Source organism: Macaca thibetana, chromosome 14 (assembly GCF_024542745.1).
Source record: "Macaca thibetana thibetana isolate TM-01 chromosome 14, ASM2454274v1, whole genome shotgun sequence".
Taxonomy (NCBI): domain Eukaryota; kingdom Metazoa; phylum Chordata; class Mammalia; order Primates; family Cercopithecidae; genus Macaca; species Macaca thibetana.
In genome coordinates this window covers 119177862-119199459 of record NC_065591.1, presented here as the reverse complement: position 1 = coordinate 119199459, position 21598 = coordinate 119177862, and the positions used below count along the sequence as shown (strand labels likewise).

Below are 21598 nucleotides of genomic sequence, written 5' to 3'. Positions count from 1 at the left end.
ACTTGGTAAACCCCAAAGCACTCTTACAAGACTTTCCCAAACTAAGGTTCATGGACATATCGTGAGAAGATTACTAACTTTTGTTATATTTTGAGTTTTATTTCAATTATATTCTTACAAAACGTACTTTTTACAGAATTTACAGATTTTGCTTTTACTCTACAAGACTTATTTTACAGTGATAATTTTTTTATCAAAATATATTTTCAAAGTATAAGATCTTGTTTTCTTAATTGCATGTTTCTCAAACTGAGATCCCTGGCTGTCTTTTTGAGGTCTGTGAGAAACAGGCTTACTTCAAGTGGTTCTTGGAACATACAATTTTGAGAATCACTGCTGTGTAATATCTGTATTACCTTGTCAACAGAACTTTAAAGAGCAGCTGAAGAGGATGCTTACTAGCAGGGAAAATGGATCAACTTCCTCCACATCTTTAAAATGACTTTACAAAGGCCTCATTTAGAAATTTTATTCCAGGAAGTCAAGCCTGGGATTGTTAAACATGCAACATAGTAAAATATCCACTAATCAGAAAGAAGATGTATGTGAGGTCTGTAATTCAACAAGCCATGATACAATTTAATTTAAAAACAGTCCTGAAGAAAAGTACATGTGATGACTGTATATTATCACCAATGAGAGAGTTAGCATTTTTCCCCCACAAATTTTAAATCAATTGCCACACTGTGGCGATGTCATCTTATGTTGCATGTCCGAGCTTCCTCTATCCTCTAAGCGTTGGCAAAGGCCTGTAGTTTTCCTGTCCCCAAATGGGGCTTCATCTTCCCAAGGTATGCAGGCAGAATTCCAATTAGAGTGGTCGCTAGGGTGCTCAGTCTCCTCGGCACTGAGACATCAGGGAAGGAAAGCTCTCTCCAGGTGGGCTTCTATGTTTCCTCGGATCTGCCCCTTCAGGTCTCTCTCCAACAGATGTATTCCCTACACCACATAGGTTAGTCTTAGTACAAGAAGGGGGACTTCACAGAGGGTTCCTGTCAACGCCTTACACAGGTGTGCACGCCCTGCCCTTGAGATCAGCGAGTGACTTGCAGGATCTTTCAGAAGCTTCAAGGATTCTGTCAGTGAAAGAGAATCTCATGCATTTAATATTTAAAAGTGAAAATGTCAGGCAACACTCCTGGTCTGCAGCTTTGAGTATCTTATGAATGGGCTCCTTAATTCCGATACGTATCCTTTCCCCTCTCTTTCTCACTAACAGTACAGCATCCCCCTGAACTTCAGAAGAAGAAGTTATGAAAGATTAATTGAGCTAAAGGTTTCTAGTTAATGAGCACTCTATTGTTTGAAAGTAAAATATATGAGGCTCCCAGGGACAGGATGTACTCAGAACAGGTAAAACACTGGAATAAATAAAAATAGTAGCCAGATTCGGCTCCTTCTCTTGTTTTCATGCTGGTTGTTACTATTTTCTGTCCCAATTTTAATGAGCTTAATGGATTTATTTTTTGTGCGAAGATTAAGGAACCTTCAGAACAGGTTAAAGGGTCTTCATAGGGAAGAACAGAAGATATTGCAATTAATTTTAGACTCAGTTCATTTTGAAAATGATCATCTTGAATAAGTATATTATCAGAACCATAAAGGTAACAATTATGAATAAACATTTATTGAACACTTACTACATCAGGTTCTGATCCAACTGCTATGAATTTACTCATATAATAAATGCAATTTGCATATAAATTAATTATGACTTCGTTAGATAAAAAGTGTCAGATCTGGGGTTCAGACTCTTGCAATTTGGTTTCCATTGGTTCTTAGCACCAAAATCTGCCGGCAGAAAGATAGATTGGATTTTAAAATCAGTGAACTCCAGTATTTTACTCTAGTATTTAAAAGATTATAGGCCAGAGGAGAACAAGCATTGTATTGAGAAACTGAGAAAGGGGACATAGATTTGATTTTGAATATTACCAATAACAGTTATATGACTCAGGGAAGTCATTTGACCCTCTGGGCTCCACTTCATTCATTTGAAAAAAAAAAAAATAAAAGAATTGGATTAAATTTGGCATGACAAATACCTGGTAAACATGCTAATCCCCTAGTCTGTCTATCTTGTTATAAACCATTACCCTCTCTTTTCTACTAAGTTTAAAAATAGTATTACAACCTTCTCAACTCAGCTTTCCAAGTAATCTCTTTTGATTGATTGGAGCTGGTGTGTGAGATAAAACTTAGTTTTCAGCTTATATGATATACAAGCTCTCTCCCATTTCTAATATTAAATGGCTCTTTGTATTTAATAACATAATTATACAACTGGGGGAGAATCTGAGTGTGCGCTTTAAAAGAAGATGAGCAGAGCAAGCTGCAGATGGATTGGGAGGAGAGGGAACTGAATACTGAGAAATATGAAGACACCGTCTGAGTCTTAAAAAATATTTTCAAGGCTGATTCATGCCTGTGTCTTGAACAGTAGGAAGCCTTCTCCAATAAGAAAATTTACTTCCCTGTCTAGGCCCTGCTCACTTTCTCAGCACGCAACCAGAACACTGAATTTATTACTAGTACAATGAATTACTCATTTAATCACAGGCTTGGATCTTGCTGTTGCATCTTCTCCCTAATTGTTTTATTTTCCATATCTGTGAATGTGTCATTATCCACAATCTCATATTTGCTTTCAGACCACATGCTAGCAAAGAGCAGGAATGTTGTTCTGTATGATACTTAGACAGCCACATGGACTTAGATTTCTAATAAATATTATTCAAGGATAATAGAATAAAGAAAATGAGTAGGAGGAAAGAGAAGATAAATTTGATAAGGGCATGATTCAAGACACTATTGAGATTAATCTGTGGGAGAAGGCCTTACATATAAAGAGAAGCATAATGAGTTTACAACTCTAAAATGAATTCTGTGTGCTCTTATTATCCTCTCTTTATTGGATCCCGTACTTCTCTGGGTGGTCTTTATTTGAGTCCCATACAGCTGATTTTTAAGGGGAATATTCCCCTTTCTTGGATGTCTCTCTTTTTGCTACAAAGGTCAAGGATGAGGAATAGGGAAAAGCAGGCTTAGATAAGATGGATTAGATATGCCTTTAATCTAATGGAGGCCATTTTCTTATAGAGGTTTGTAAATAGTTTGTTTCTGAATGTATCACGTTCTAAGTCTCAAAGTAGTAGGCAGCTGGATAAATATTCAGAGATTCAAGAACCTTGTCTAACTCATTATACCAATCAATACAAAAAATGGACGAAACATGTCATCTTTCAGGAAAGCTGAGAGGAGCAAATGGCATTAAAAGGAAGAACAGGAAAGTTCTGCTTTTAAAAATGGTGCAGTGGTTTGTATCAGGTAGATTCCTTTCCTGAGAGCAACTTTTTAAATGCTGAATTAAAAGGACCCTGGAGAGAAGGGAACATACTGAGGTGAGGAAAAAGTTATTCACCGCTTCTTCCACTTGGAGATTCGCCAGTGAATAGCGTGAGGCATAATGGGCAAACAACATCGAAGACAAGGCTTTCTGGAAATATCATGGGTGATAGAAAACAGCTATTAAGGATCATGGCTAACAAGTTTTCAGGGTTGTGGGGCCAAAAACATGGAGGAAAAGACGCGACACATGTGACATCAACGTTCTTTGTGACTATTTTTCCTTAAAGCTTTGCCGTATCCTATGCTACATAGGAACAAGAGAAAACAAGAAGAAAGTGGTTTCCAAGAAGATAAAAAACTAAAGAGAGCTTTTGGCAGTGTAATAGAACAGAGAAATAAAAAATTGTAATTCAGGGTTTCTTCCTGGAGATGGATAAATATCCCTGGCTTTTATTTTAGAAATGTGAAAGGTTATGTCTTAGAATTAAAGGCAAACTAGAAATAAATCCACCCTCAAACCCTGAAATTTAGTATTTCATGATTTCCATCTTTCAATAAATAAACCTGATATGCTTTCTTTCGAACATCGAGTCAGGTGAAAATTAAATCTTTTCTGAAGAAAGAAAGATCATCCAAAGGCTACACGATGTCCCATATGTAAGTTTAAGATTCAAATAAAAATTATCAGGAGTACTAGGATATAGCTGCAAATTATTGAAAACTAATATTAGGTTGGTGCAAAAGTAATTGGGTTTTTGCCATTACTTTTAATGGCAAAAATAGAAAGAATGAAAAAAAAGGGAAAGGAATGCAAGTATTTTCAAATAAAAGATTTATTTTTCACAGACTTTAGAGGAACTGCCTTTAAATTACTCAAATAATTGGTGAAAAGATACATAATTTCCCTAGAGAACCGTACTCTATACACAATATAGTAAAATAAAAAACTTAGGAATAATAATGCAGTTACTAAAAGAAAATTTCAATAGATGGATTTATCAGTAGATTAGGGAAATTTAAAAAGATTGATAAAGTGACAGCTAAGTAGCAAATTTGGACAAAAGCACACAGACTGTCAGAACCTTATGAGACACAAAAATGTTTAACATATGTGTAATTGGAGCACCAGAAGGAGAAAAAGATACAATCTTTGAAAAAACAGTGGCTGAGAATTTTCTAAAACTGATAAAATAAAGACACATATTTAAGGAGCTTTATAAAATCCATGCATAACATTTTAAATAAAACCACTTCTGGGCATTTTATTGTTAAACTGCTGAATACCAAAGGCAAATAGGAAATATTAAAACAGCCAGAGAAAAAGATACACATCGCCATGAGTAAATAACAATAAGAACACCAAGTGTCTTTTAGCCATAAGATTATATATTTAAAATATTTTTTTTAAAAGAGGGGCAACCTGAAATTCTCCACCCAGCAAGAATATCCTTCATTAAACACCTGTGAATTTCTGTTGCTCAATGTGATAGAGTGACTGGCATAAGATTCACTTTCTGCTGTTAACAATAAGCAGTAAGTTGGACAAAATATGAGTAATTGTTTTAAATTATTTGACAATGGGAAACAAGCACATGAAGCTACTCCCCAAGAGAAAGAAAACTCATTAATTGAGCCCAGTGATCACAATGGTTCTTTACTTGGGCACCATTTTTCAACTATAGCAAAGTGAGCTGGAATGAAGCATAGTGCTTAAGACTTGAAGAGGCAGAGATAAAAATTTACAGCAACTAAAGAGTTTAGAATATACAGGGTGGTTCACTGGAAATGAAGGAGTTATGTGGAGAGAAGTGTATCCAAGAAAAGTAAATAATCAAGATTAAATCTATATAATTCACTACATTAACAGAATACAGAGGAAAAATCTAATGATCATATGAAGAGATACATAAAAATCACTTGACACAATTCAACACATACCTGAACTCTCTATGCAAAATTGTCATCTGGCAAAGGACTATTACCCAGAATCTATAAGGAACTCAAACAAATCAACAAGAAGAAAACAAACAATTCCTTCAAAAAGTGGGCAAAGGACAAGAATAGACAATTCTCAAAAGAATACATACAAATGGCCAATAAATATATTGAAAAATGCTTAATATCAGTGACTATCAGGGAAATGCAAATTAAAACCACAGTGAGAGACCACCTTACTCCTGAAAGAATGGTCATAATTTAAAAATTAAAAAATAATAAATATTGGCATTGATGTGGTGTAAAGGCAGTACTTTTACACCAGGGTTGATAATGTAAACTAATACAACAATTTTGGAACAAAGTATGGAGATTCCTTAAATAACTGAAAGTAGAACCACCATTTGATCCAGCAATTCCACTACTGGGTATCTACCCAAAGGAAAAGCAATCGTTATATGAAAAAGACACATGCACATACATGTTCATTGCAGCACAATTTGCAATTGCAAAAATATGGAACCAACCTAAATGCCCATCAGTCAATGAGTGGATAAAGAAAATGAGGTATTTATACACTATGGAATATTACTCAGCCATAAAAGGGAATGAAATAATGGCCTTTGCGTAAGCTGGATGGAGTTGGAGGTCATTATTCTAAGTGAAGTAACTCAGAAATCAAAAACCAAATATTGTATGTTCTCACTTATAAGTAAGAGCTAATCTCTGAGGATGCAAAACATATGAATGATGTAATCTACTTTGGGGACTTGCGGGGAAGAGTGGGAGGAAGGTGAGGGATAAAAGACTACACATTAGGTGCAGTGTACGCTGCTTAGGTTACGGCACCAACATTTCAGAAATCAGCACTAAAGAACTTATCCATGTAACCAAAAACCTTCTGTTCCCCTAAAGCTATCAAAATTTTCTTTTTTTAAAAATAAAACCTTCAAACTAGCCACTGTAAATATGTCCAAAGAACTAAAAGAAGCCATCATTAAAGTAAAAGAAAGTATGATGACAACACTATATCAAATAAAAAATATCAATAAAGAGCTATAATATTTTAAAGTACTACCATATAAAAAATTCTGGTGATAAAAAGCATAAAAATTGAATAAAAATTCACTAGAGGGGCTCAACTATAGATTTGAATTATAAGAAGAAATAATTAGCAAACTTGAATCTAGATTGATGGAGATTACACAACTCAAAGAACACAGAAAAGAGGAAGAAAAAAAAATGAACAGAACATCAGAGAAATGTGAGGCACTATTAAAGGAGAAAGATAAAGATGTAAAAAAAGTTAAATAAATAATGGATGAAAGCTTCACAACTTATTGGACTTATTGAAGAACAATAATGTACATATCCAAGAAGATTACAGACTACAGATATGATAAATAAAAAGAGACATACACTTACACACAGACATATAATATTGAAATGCTAAAAGATAAAGACAAAAAAATCTTGAAAGCAACAAGAGAAAAACAACTGTACAGTTACAAGGGATCCCCAGTAAAATTCAGAGCTGACTTTTAAACAAAAATACTGAAGTCCAAAAGGCAGTGGGATACATTAAAAGTACTCAGAGAAAACAAACCTTGAAAATGAAAAGTAAAAGGGCAGATGTAAATCTGACTTTATCAAATAATAGTACTAAATGTGAGTGGACTGAATAATCCAATTGAAAGGCAGATTTACATCAGTATTAAAAATATATATATATAATTGTTTGATGTTTATAGAAAACAATCTTCAGATTCAAAGAAAATAAAGATTGAAAGTAAATGAATGGAAAAAGCAAAAATCTACCACAAGAAAACCATCATGGCTATACTATCAGACAAAATAGACCTTAAGCAAAAATATTACCAGAAATAAAAGGAAAGATTTTAGTAATGATAAAAGGAATAACCTGTAAAGAAGACACCATAATTATAAGTATATATGCACCTAATAATAATATATGAAGCAAATATTGACAGATTGAAGGGAATAATGGAGAGTCCTACAGTAATAGTTGGAGATTTCAATATCATACTTTCAATAATGGATACAACAAGTAGGCAAAAGATCAATAAGAATATAGATTTGAACAGCACTGTAAACCAATCAATAACAGGCATCTACAGAATGCTCTGCCAACAGCAGGATATAAAGTCTTCCTCAAGTGAATGTGGAACATTTTCCAGGATAGATCATTTGCTAGGCCATAAAAATAACCTCAATAAACTTAATAGCATAAAAATGATAGAAATTATGTTCTAAAGCTATAATAGGATAAAATTAATAGTCAATAACGGAAAAAAATTTAGAAAACTCAAAAATATGAAAACACTGTGAAGTAACTAATGGTCAAGGGGAAGTTAAAAAACACTTTATGCTTCAAGATGAATGAGAATGAAAACACAGCAGACCAATTTGTATACCCAGAAATAAGACTGCACACCTACAACATTTCATCTTCAAAAAACCTGACAAAAACAAGCAATGGGGAAAGGATTCCCTATTTAATAAATGGTTCTGGGAGAACTGGATAGCCCTATCTAGAAATTGAAACTGGACTCCTTTCTTACACCATATACAAAAATCAACTCAAGATGGATTAAAGACTTAAATGTAAAACCCAAAACTCTAAAAACCCTAGAAGAAAATCTAGGCAATACCATTCAGGACATAGGCACGGGCAATGATTTCATGATGAAAATGCCAAAGCAATTGAAACAAAAGCGAAAATTGACAAATAGGTTTTAATTAAACTAAAGAGCTTCTGCACAGCAAAAGAAACTATCATCAGAGTGAACAGACAACTTACAGAATAGGAGAAAACTTTTGCAATCTATTCATCTGACAAAGGTCTAATATCCAGCATCTACAGGAAACTTAAACAGATTTACAAGAAAAAGCAAACAACCCCATTAAAAGTGGGCAAAGGACATGAACAAACTCTTCTCAAAAGAAGACATTTATGCAGCCAACAAACAAATGAAAAAAAGCTGAGCATCATTGATCATTAGAGAAATGCAAATCAAAAAGACAATGAGATCCCATCTCGTGGCAGTTAGAATGGCTGTTAAAAAGTCAAGAAACAACAGATGCTGACAAGGTTGAGGAGAAAAAGGAAAACTTTTACACTGTTGGTGGGAGTGTAAATTATTTCTATCATTGTGGAAGACAGCGGCGATTTGTCAAAGACCTAGAGGCAGAAATACCATGTGACCCAGCAATCCCATTATTGGGTATATACCCAAAGGAATATAAATCATTCTGTTATAAAGATACATGCACACATATGTTCACTGCAGCTCTATTCACAATAGCAAAGGCATTGAATCAACCTAAATGCCCATCAATGACAGATTAGATAAAGAAAATGTGGTATATATACACCATGGAATATTATGCAGCCATAAAAACAAAAAAAAGATTATGTCATTTGCAGAGACATAGATGGATTTGGAAGCCATTATCCTCAGCAAACTAACACAGGAACAGAAAACCAGACACCACATATTGTCACTTATAAGTGGGAGCTGAATGATGAGAACACATGGACACATGGGGAGAACAATACACTCTGGGACCTATCGGAGGGTGGGAAGTTGAAGAAGGGAAAGCATCAAGAATAGCTGATGGATCCAGGACTTAATACCTAGGTGATTGGATGATCTGTGTAGCAAACCACCATGGCACATGTTTACCTATGTAACAAACATGCACATCCTGCACATGATCTTGGAACTTAAAATAAAACTTAGAGTGTACCACATTTTGTATTTGAAATGGCTAAATTAAGAAAGAAGAAATAAATCAAATCAATCACCTTACCTGCCACCTTAAAAATGGAAAAAAGAAGAAAAAGCTAATTTTAAAGCCAAGAGAAGAAGACAATAATAAAGTTTAGTGTAAATACATGAAAAATAACAGAAAAACAATACATAAAATCAATAAAACCAAAAAGATCAAACAAATTTTTAGATGAATTGACTAAAAGATGAATTAATAAATAAATAAAATTCAAATTAGTAAAATCAGAACTAAAAGAAATGAGATATTACTATCAACTTTTGAAAATGAAAAGAATTAAAAGGAATATTATGAACAACTGCATGTGAACATATTAGATAAATTAGATAAAATGAACAAATTCCTACAAAGATATAGACTACAAAAACTAACTCAAGAAGAAATTGCCTTTCTGAATAGAACTATAACTAGCAAGGAGATTTATTCAATAATCAATAACCTATCACAAAGAAAAGTCCAAATCCAAATGGCTTTACTTCTGAATTCTATGAAATATTTGGAGGAAAAATAATATCAATGATTTATAAACTCTTCCCAAAAATAGTAGAGGATTGAATACTTCCCAACTAATTTGAGTGCCCTGATACTAAAACCAGACAAAGACATCGCAAGATAAGAAATCTACACCAAAATCTTTTAGAAATATTTATGCTAAAATTTTAAAATATTATCAAACCAAATCCAGCAAATATTTAAAGAATTATGGATGATGAGCAAGTGTAATTCATCTTAACTGTACAAGATTGATTTAACATCTGAAAATAAATTACTTTAATATACCATTTCAATAACACAAAAAAATTATCTCAATAGAAACAAAGAAATCATTTGATAATAGCCAATATTCTTTCATGATAAAACATAATGAATAAATTAAGAATAAAACTTGATAAAGGACATCTACAAAAATACACATATAATATCATACTTACTAATGAAAATCTAGATGTGTTCTTCCGAAAATCAGAAAGAAAACAAAAATATCTGCTTTCACTATTTCTAGTCAACATTTTACTGGAGGCCCTAGCTAGGGGAATTTGGAAAGAAAAATAAATTAAAAGTATTTTTTATACAAGATCGGAAAACAAGATGTAAAATTATCTCTATTCTCAGATCCTACATATTAGAAATCCTAATACATTCATTAAAAAGTGATTAGAACTAATATATGTGTTCAGCAAGCTTGTAGGCTATGTGATTAACATACAAAAATAACTACCTAAACAACAATAATAACAACATATTGTAGGGCTTATATAGATAAGTAACATATGATAACACCAACATGATGGAAAGAGGAGAAATGAAATTATGCTATTGTAAGTCTCTGACACTATATGGGATAGGGCATAATATCACTCAAAAGTGAACTTTGATAAGTAGGGTAAGTATTCTATAAACTCTAAAGCAATGACTAAAATAATTTTTAAAGAGTTATAATTATTTTCTGTTTCTGATAAGCAGAAGAAATAAAGTTTTGTGATAAGAATATTCTGTCAATCCTAAAGAAGGCATTAAATTTTTCTGAAAAGTAATCAGAGCACGGAAAGGACAAATAATAAACACATGGCAAGATGACAGTATTGAATCTAACCATATCAATAATCACATTAAATGTAAATAAACAACATACCATAATTAAAAGGTGGAAATTGTTATTCTCAGTTTACAAAGTGGAATCCAACTATATGATGCCTACAAAAAACACATTTTAAATATAAATGAACAAATAAAAATGATTAAAGTATTAAAGTCATAGGGAAGTGGGAGGTAGCTACATTAAGATGAAGGAATTTAGCTTTCTGAGTAAAAGAAAAAAAGTCCCCAGAAATTAAAGACATTTTATAATGGTAAAATGTCAATTCATCAAGCAGTAATTATAAAAGTGTTAAGAATTATGTACTTAATAATACAGCTTCAAAATACGTGAAGAAAAAGCTAATAGGACCTTCTCAGCCAAATAAGAATGGAAAGGAATTTCTTTAACTTGACCAAAAAAGAAAAGAATCTACAAAATTCAAATCTTAACATCATACTGAATGGTGAGAAATTTGAAACTTTCTTGATACGATCAGAAATAGGCAAGGATGTTCCCTTTCTCCACTCTCAACATCGGGCTGGAAGTTTTAGCTAAAGTAATTAGACAAGAAAAGGAAATAACAGGTACACAATTTGGGAAGGAACAAATAAAACTGTATTTGCTTGCAGATGACATGACTGTCTGTAGAAAATTGCAAAGGATCAACAATAAAACTTCTCAAACTAATAAAAAAATTGCAACAAGATTACAGAATAAAAATTTAAGAGAAAAGTTAATTGCTTTCTTGTATATCAGTAATAAACAATTGGAATTTGAAATTAGGAACATATTGTTTAAATTAGCCATAAAAAATGAACACTTAGACATAAATTTAACAAACTATGTACAAAATATTTTTGAGGAAAACCACAAAAATCTGAATAAGAAATCAAAGACCTAAATAAGTGGTGAGATATTTCATGTCATGGAGAGTGATATAGTTTGGATGTTTGTCCTTGCCAAAATTTCATGTTGAAATATGATCCCCAATGTTGGAGGTGGGCCCTGATGGGAGGTATTTTGGTCATAGAAGCAGATTCCTCATTGCTTAGAGCTGTCCTCCAATAATTAGTGAGTACTTGTGAGATCTGGTTGATTAAGTGTGTAGCACCTCCCCTTCCCACTTGTTCTTGCTTCCCGCTTTTGCCCTAGAACATGCAAACTCTTGCTTTCCCTTCCACCTTGAGGAAATGCTCCCTGAGGCCTCCTCAGAAGCAGATGCTGGCACCATGCTTCCTCTACAGCCTGCAGAACTATAAGCCAATTAAACCTATTTTTTAAATAAATTACCCAGTCACAGATATTTTTTATAATAATGCAAGAATGGTCTAATACAGAATATTGGTACCAAGAAGTGGGCATTGCTAATAAAGCTACCTGAAAATGTGGAAGCAACTTTGGAACTGGGTAATGGGCAGAGGTTGGAAGAGTTTGTTGGGCTCGGGAGACAAAAGATGAGGGAAAGTTTGAAGGTTAGCTTTGTAGAGACCTGTTAAATGGTTGTGAGCAACATGCTGATAATGATATGGACAGTGAAGTCCAGGTTGATGAAGTCTTAGATGGGAATGAGAAACTCATTAGAAACTAGAGGAGAGGTCGTGCATGCTATGCCTTAGCAAAAAACTTGGTGCATTATGTTTTTGCCTTAGGGATCTGGGGAATTTTTAACTTGAGAAGGATGACCTAGGGTACCTGGTCAAAGAAATTTCTAAGCAGCAAAGCATTCAAGATGTGACCTGACTACTTCTAGCAGCCTACACTCAGGAGCAAAGGAATGACTTATAGTTGGGTTATATTTAAAGAGGTATTGAAGTGTATAAATTTGGAAAATTGACAGCCTGGCCATGTTGTAGATAAGAAAAAAACATTTTCAGAAGAGGAATTCAAGCAGCCTGTGTAGCACCCACTTGCTAGAGAAATTTGCAGACTCAAATGGAGTTAAGTGCAAATAGCCAAGGGAAAAAGGCCTTGAAGGCATTTCAGAGACCTTAGCAGTGGCCTCTCCGTCACATTCCCAGAGGTCTAGGAGGGAGGAATAGTTTTGTGGACCAGGTCCAGGGACCCACTGCCCTATGCAGCCTCAGGATACTGCTTCTTCCATCCCAGCATCTCCAGCTCCAGCTCCAGCCTGGGCTCAAAGGGGCCCAAGTACAGCTCAGGCCACAGCTGCAGCTCCATTTGGTGCAAGCAATAAGCCTTGGTGGCTTCCACATGGTGTTAAGCCTGTGAGCATGAAGAGTACCAAAGTGAAGACTTGGCAGCCTCTAGATTTTAAAGTATGTACAAGAAAGTCTATGTGCCCAAGCAGAAACCTGTTGCAGGGGCAGATCCCTCAGAGAGATCCTCTACCAGGGCACTGTAGAGGGGAATTGTGGGGTTGCAGTGCTCAACACTGAGCCCTCCTGAGGCACTGCCTAGAAGAGCTGTGAGAATGAGATCCAAGAATGATTGATGCACTGGCAGCTTGCATCTTATGCCTGGAAAAGCCACAGATACTCAACAAGGTGTGAAAGCAACCATACAAGCTGAACCCTGCAAAGCCACAGGAGTGGAGCTGCCTAAGGCCTTGAGAGTCCACCCTTTGCACCAATGTGCCCTGGATGTGGGACATGGAGTCAAAGGAAATTATTTTGAAGCTTTAAGATTTAATTACTGCCTTGCTAGGTTTTGAACTTGCATGGGACCTGTAGCCTCTTTCCTTTGGTCAATTTCTCCCTTTTGGAATGGGAAAATTTACCCAATGCCTATACCCCCATTGTATCTTGGAAGTAAATAACTTGTTTTTAATTGTACAGGCTCATAGGTGGAAGAATTTGCTTTATTCCAAATGTGACTTTAGACTGTACTTTTGAGTTAATGGTAGAATGAGTTAAGACTTTGAGGGACTGTTTGGAAGGCATGGTTATATTTTTTAATATAAGAAGAACATGAGACTTAGCAGAGGGGGAAGAATAATAAAGTTTGGATATTTGTCCCCACCCAAATCTCATGTTGAAACGGAATCCTCAGTGTTGGAGGTGAGACTTGGTGGGAAGTGTTTTGGTTGTGGGGGCAGATCTCTCAAGGCTTGGAGCTGTCTGTGCCATAGTGAGTGAGCACTCATAAGATCTGATTAAGTCTGGGACATCTCCTCCCCCACTCTCTCTAGGTCCTACTTTCACCATGTGACATACCTGTTCTTACTTTATCTTCCACAATGAGTAACAGCTTCCTGAGGCCTCCCCAGAAGCAGATGCTGGTGCTATGCTTCCTGTATAGCCTTCAGAACAGTGAGCCAATTAAACCTCTTTCTAGATTACTCAGTTCAGGTATGTTTTCACAGCAACTCAAGAATGGCCTAATACACATAGGAAGATTCAATATTTTCTTTCTTTTATAACTGTTACTTTTATTTTAAGTTCCAGGATACATGTGCAGAAAGTGCAGGTTTGTTGTACAGGCAAATGTGTGCCATGGTAATTTGCTGCACCTATCAACCCATTACTTAGGTATTAAAACCAGGATGCATTTGTTATTTTTCCTGATGCTTTTCCCACTCCCTCTGACAGGCCCCAGTGTGTATTGTTCCCTTCCCTGTGTCTATGTGTTCACATTGTTCAGCTTCCACTTATAAGTGAGAACATGCCGTGTTTGGTTTTCTGTTCCTGAGTCAGTTTGCTGACAGTAATGGCTTCCAGCTCCATCCATGTCCCTGCAAAGGACATAATTTCATTTCTTTTTATGACTGCATAGTATTCCATGGTATATATGTACCACATTCCCTTTATTTAGTCTATCATTGATGGACATTTGGGTTGATTCCATGGGAAGACTCAAAATTTTCAAAATGTTAGTTCTTAACTTGATCTGTAGGTTCAATGTGAACACAATAAAATCTCAGCAAGTCATTTGGTGGATATTGGCTTACTGAATCTAATGTTTATGCAGGAAGCAAAAGACTCAGTCAATATAATATTGAAAAAGAATAGTTTAAAGACAGACACTATGAATTTTCAAGACTTACTAAAATGGAAGTAATCAAAACAGGGTGCTTTTGGTGAAAAAAAATAGACAAATAGGTCAATGGAACAGAATAAAAATCCCAGAAATGTACCTACCACAAACTGATCTTTGACAAAGGTTTAAAGGCAATACAATGGAAACAAGACAGTATCTTCAAGGAATGGTGCTGGAACAACTGGACATCCACATATTGAAAAGTGAATCTAGAAAAAGACTTTACATCTTTCAAAAAATTAACTCAAAATAATTATAGATTTAATGTAAAATGCACAACTATGAAATTCTTAGACTATAACATAGGAAAACATCTAAATAATCTTCGGTTTGGCCATCACTTTTTGCCAAACAGTAAAGTTTCAATCCATGAAAAGAGTAATTAATAATATAGACTTCATTAAAATAAAAACTATTACTCTTCTAAAAACACTATTAAGAGAATGAGAAGACAAGCCATAGACTTGGAGAAAACATTGCAAAAGCCATATTTCTTAAAATACTCGTATGAAAGAAAAAGAGCCTAGCCAACATGGTAAAACCCCATCTCTACAAAAATACAAAAATTAGCCAAGTGTGGTGGTGCACTACCGTAGCCCCAGGTACTCCTGAGGCTAGACAGGAGAATCACTTGAATCCGGGAGGCAGAGGTCACAGTGAGCTGAGATCACACCACTGCACTCCAGCCTGGGCGACAGAGCAAGATTCCATCTCAAACAAACAAATAAATAAATAATAATAAAATAAAAAGAACCTTGAAACCTAACAATAAGAAAACAAACACTATGATTAGAAAATGGACAAAATATTTGGGTAGCTATTTCACCAAAGAAAAGTCATAGATGAAAAATAATAATATGAAAAAATTCTCAGCATCGTATGTCTCTAAGAAATTCCAAATTAAAACAACAATAAGGTACTACTGCATACCTATCACAATGACCAAAATCCAGAACCATGATAACACTAAATGGTGGCAAGGATATGGAGCAGCGGGAACTCTCATTCTTTACCAGTAGAAATGAAAAATTCTATGGCCACTTTGGAAAACATTCTGACCATTTCTTACAGACTAACCATAGTTTTACCATATGATCCATCCATAGTGCTCTTTGGTATTGAGATTCGTATCCTTAGTATTTATGCAATGGAGTTGAAAACTGACATCTACACAGAAACCTGTACGCAGATGTATATAACTATATTCCTAATTGTCAAAACTTGGAAGCAACCAAGATGTCCTTTCATGTATGAATGAATAAGTGAACTGTGGTGCTTCCATACAATGGAATATTATGCAGCTTTATAAAGAGATGAGCTCTCAATCCATAAAAAAAAACATGGAGGAGCCTTAAACACATATGACTAAGTGAAAGAAGTCAATCTAAAAATGCTACATACTGTGTGAGTCCAATTGTATGACATCCTGGAAAAGGCAAAACTATGGAGACGGTAAAATTATCACTATTTGCTAGGGGTTAGGGGAAAGAGAGGGATACATAGGCAGAGCACAGAGGATTTTCAGGGCACAAAAACTATTTTTTATGACACTAAAATGGTGGATTCATGTCATTATACATTTTTCCAAACCCACAGAATGTACACCAGGAGTGAACCCTAATGTAAACTATGGATTTGGGGTGATAATTCTGTGTCTATGGGTTAATTGATCCTAACAAATGTACAACCATGGCATGAGACATTAATAATGGGGAAGGTCATGCATATAAGGAAATAGGAATATGTATAAATTCTCTGTATTTTCTGCTCAATTTTGCTGTGAACTTTAAATTGCTTTTCTAGAAGTCTAATAAAAATATGCAAACTAATAGGATCTCAAGGAAAAATAGACAAGTCCACAATTGTCAGATATTTCAATGTATGTTTCTCAATAATTGATATCAATGATTGATAGAACAGGTAGACAGAAAATAAGGATACGAGCACTTGAAGATTGAAGAGGAAGAGACCTGAGCTACCATGCTCAGCCCCCTCGCCATGTGATGCCCTGCACTGCCTTGAGAGGAGACTCTGTAGAGTCCCCAGAGCAAGAAGGGTCTCACCAAATGCAGGGCCTTGGCCTTCTACTTCTCAGCCTTTGTAATTCTAAGAAATAAATTTATTTTTAAAATAATTTACCTGGTTTCAGGTACTCTATTATAAGCAACAGAAAATGAACAAAGATAATATTTAATATTATATTAATTAAAATTCAGTTAGGCTTTCTTGGAAACTGAGAGGCTGATTCTAGAATAATGATAGAAATACAAATGACCTAGAGTATCCTAACCAATTTTGAAAAAGAACAAAACTGCAGGAATCACACTAGCTGATTTCAAGACACTATCATATTGACATATCAATAGCACAAAATTGAATGTTCGGAGATAGCCCAACACATGTATGCCTAATTAATCTGTGACAAGATGCAAACATCATTTAGTCAAGGAGTCACAGTCTTTTAAACCAAATTATAGGAATAATTAAATATCCTTGTGAAAAATATATGATTTGATCCATATTTCACACCATCTATACAAACCAACTCAAAACAGATCATAGACCTAAATATAAGACTTAAAACTTTTAAACTTGCACAAAAAAAAATAAAGAAAATCTTTATGAATTTGGGGTATCTAAAGAACTCATATATAATTTCAAAAGTATAATTCATTTTTTAAAAGATGTATAAATTGAATTTTATAAAAGTGAAAAACTCTTCTGTTTGAAACACATTAGGAGAATGAAAAGAAAATCTACAGACTGAGAGAAAATATTTACAAATCATGAAAACAATAAGGGCTTTATATTCAGACTTATGTAAACATTTTTAAAAATTCAATTATACCTAAACAAACAACCCAATAAAATGGCCAAATATTTGAACAGACTCTTTATCAAACAAAATATATGGGTCATAAAAAGCATATATATATATATTTTCAATCTCAGTAACCAGAGGGGGAATATAAATTCAGACCCCAATTTGATACTCCTATATATCTGTTGGAGTATTTAAAATTTAAAACATTGACCTTATCAAGTGTTGGGAGGCTGTAGCCATAGGTTGTTGATGGAAACATTAAGTAGTACACCCTCTCTGGAAAACACCCTATCATATGATCCAACTGTTCTACTCCTAGATATTTATACAAGAGAAATAAAACCTATGCCCATATACAAAACTATTTACAAATGTTTTATTAACTTTATAGGTAACAGACCAAATCAGGACACAACTCAAAAGTCCAACATGATGTGAATAGATAAACAGACTATGGTATAAGCACATATATCTACTCTGAAATAAAACAAATGGACAGTAATAGCACACATTGTGTTATTCCACTGATATAAAATAATAGAAAAGCACACAGTGTATTATTCCATTGATATAAAATAAATAAATAAATAAATAAATAAATAAATAAATAAATAAAAACAATGGCAAATATGTAAGTTCTTTAGTAAGACTGCAGACTTGTAATATTTTGCACCAGATAAGTTCAAATGACATAATAAATGTCTTGGAATGAGTGTGAATTGAAGTATCAGAGGTATGATTCTGATCTAAAAGAACAGAAACCATAGCACATTTTGTGAGTCATTTTTAATATTTTAGTAATCTTTAATAATGATTTTTAAAGTGTTCAGTAATATTTGGGGCCAAAGTAAAGGGAGGTTGGGAAATAATGGTACATTATTTCTAGTACCAAATTTTTCTTTTTTCTATTATCAAGACACAATAATAATTCACAGATCTGATTTGCCACTTTTATTATGCAGCAAGTGTGAGAAAGCACTCCAGGGATATGGTTTTTCCTTCAACTTCAATATCATTTATACAATAGGTTAATTTAACACTGTAAATAAGGAAATTCTAGCTGGGTGATATGGGAATACACATGGATAAATTTAGGCAGTACTTGGAATGAAACAAAATCAAATCAATGACACCTTATTACACAGACTTTTTTTGTTCTATGTGCAAATGCTCAAAATTATTTTCAGATTTTTTTAACTAACTGGATTAATAAAACAAGAAGTTGAAACATCAAATTGGAAACATTTTGAGGTCCCTGTACACAAGTGTCAGATGACTGCTGGTACCTGGTAAATATCAACCAGTAGCAGAAATCTATTAGCAGCACTTTCCAGCATTCCATGAAGCTGCCTACCACAATCTATGTTATTCCTAGTATTTGGTAGAGCCTATTGGAAAATCTCTGTGTCATAGTCCATTCTCATGCTGCTATGAAGAAATACCCAAGACTGGATAATTTATAAAGAAACGAGGTTTAATTGACTCACAGTTTTACATGGCTAGGGAGGCCTCAGGGCACTTACAATCGTGGAGGAAGGCACCTCTTCACAGAGTGGCAGGAGAGAAAATGAATACCAGCAGGGGAAATGCCAGATGCTAATGAAATCATCAGATCTCATGAGAACTCATTCACTTTCATGAGAACAGCATAAGGGAAAGTGTCCCCATGATTTAAAGACCTCCCATCAGGTCCCACCCTTCACGTGCGGATTACAGGGATTACAATTCAATATGAGATTTTGGGTGAGGGCACAGCCAAGCAATATCAATCTGGCTTGCCACCATTACACAACAAAAATCTCTACTTGTATAATGGAAATTAGTAGGGGAAAAAAAAGTTTTTCTGGGTTTTTTAATAATATGGACACTCCGCAAAATAAAAAATGCTCACAGTATCTTGGGACACAGGAGGGAACTGAGAGCATTTCTTTTTCTGCTGTAACTTTCTTTCCTTCCTTCCTTTCTTCCTTCCTTCCTTCCTTCCTTCCTTTCCTTCCTTCCTTCTTTCCTTCCTTCCTTCCTTCCTTCCTTCCTTTCTCTCTTTCTTCTCTCTCTCTCTCTTTCCCTCCCTCCCTCCCTCTCTCTCTCTTTCTCTCTCTCTTTCTTTGTGTCTTTCTGTCTTTCTTTCCTTCTCTCTTTATTTTTTTTTGAGACAGGGTCTTGCTCTGTCACCCAGGCTGGAGTACAGTGGCATAATCTCAGCTCACTGCAGCCTCAACTTCCTGGGCTCAAGCAATCCTCCCACTTCAACCTCCTGAGCAGCTGTGACTGTAGGCATGTGCCACAATGCTAGCTAATTTTTGCATTCTTTGTAGAGATGGGGTTTTGCCATGTTGTCCAGGCTGGTCTAGAACTCATGAGCTCATGCAATGTCCCCTGCCTTTACCTCCCAAAATGCTGGAATTACAGGTATGAGCCACCACACCTGACCCCATCTTTTTCTGCTATAAGTTTCATATCAATAAAGAAGCAGGAATACGAGCCACAGAGTAGAGAGGCCCTTCCAAAACCAGGTGTTACACCTGAAAAGAAACACGAAACACAAGCCTGTTTCTGGTTCCTTTCCAATCGTTGACCTTTCAGAGTTCTCTCATCTTAAACTGTGGAATCTGTCCAGCTCACTCCTACAGAGGAAACTAATAATCTTCTTTTGCTTTTTTGTTTTTTGGGAAGTGCCTTAAGGGAACTCAAAATACATGCAAATAGTTAAACTCCTACTGAGACTAAAATACCATTTCCATAGTTTATTAAGCATCATAAGATCACACAGGTTTTATTTTTAATTCATTTGAAGAGAGATTTTTTATTTTCCTACCTCCATTCTCTCTCTCTCTCTGTCTCTCTCACTCCACACACACACACACAAGAGCATGCATACACACACAAGAGCACGCATGCACACACACACACACACGAACAAACATATACACATATATTTTCTCTTTGTAGTACATGGATATTCTTATTAGTTCATTCTTAGAGAAATGAAATAGTACACATATGACTCACAGCCAAGTTAGAGACTTAAACTCTGCAGAGATAGAGATGATGAAATAATCACAAGAACAATTCCTTTCAAGAGTTTCCTCATGTCCTTTTCTATCCTTTATAGAACAGAACGTCTGTGCAAGTGTATTCAAGCAAGCTAAACATGTAGTGTTAAATAAAGCGTTAAACCAACTCTAGCAATCACACATAAAGCTTGTTTAAAGCTGTTATTTCTGTGTAATATTTATGAATAGACTCAAAAGAGGATGAATTGCCAACCAAACAAAGCTGAGCTGGTGGGTTCTGCTCTACAGTCTATGCAATCACTAGTTGGAAAGACACAGTCAGCCCATCTACCAGCTCTCCACTTTGGAGAGGATCTCCATGTTCTAATGTGATTTGTTAGTAAGTTGATCACATGCCGAATTTAATTTAGCTTTTTGAAATATCAAGCCATATTAATTGTTTGTTTTTATTTTGTTTAGATTTTCTCTTCCCTCGTTGAACTGGAAGGCAAACGTTCACCATTTTTTGTATACCGTGCTGTTCTAGATGCTGAAGCTTATGTTTAAGGTAACTTTCAATTTTTCCAAATGAAATTATCAAAGCAGCACTCTCCTGATGCTCAAAAATCTCACATAACAACCTCTATCTTGTATCTTCTCCCATGAGTGGGAAGTGCCTAGAGAAGGTCATCATGAAGGTGGTTACTACATGGTACTGCCTATGGGAAGGTAATGTCTTAGACTTGGAGATGTTGGTTTTTCTTTTCTTTCAGTTCCTCCTGGAAGTAAAGATCATTCATTACCATGTGCTCAAACTCAGAGGTTATTAAATGTTGGAAATTTAGATTCCTGTGCGAGAAACTCATGGAGGGGGAAGACAAGGAGCCATTGAACTGCCTAAGCCTTCTCCCTTCTGGTTGTTAATTTAGCAGAGCCTCAAGTGATGCCTTTCTTATTGTTCCGTAGAGAAAGAGACCTCTCCTTGTCCCTGGGCCATTGGTTCTATTCTCCAAAGTGAGCTGTGTGGCTGCATCAGATGACAAGGGGCACAAGGTGTTTTCCAGTCAGGGAACTTAGAAATAGAAGGAAAAGCCCACAGACAAAATGAGT

At 35.0% G+C, this 21598-nt stretch overlaps 1 long non-coding RNA gene across 1 annotated transcript in view; it reads left to right on the top strand.

Annotated features, from left to right (window-relative positions):
* The window catches only part of LOC126935676 (uncharacterized), a 135440-nt gene extending 114390 nt beyond the window's left edge, over window positions 1-21050 (top strand). Inside the window, exon 6 of the long non-coding RNA XR_007719277.1 lies at window positions 20969-21050. This is a non-coding gene — a long non-coding RNA (uncharacterized LOC126935676). The remainder of the gene's footprint in view (window positions 1-20968) is intronic.
* Window positions 21051-21598: the final 548 nt, after the last annotated feature.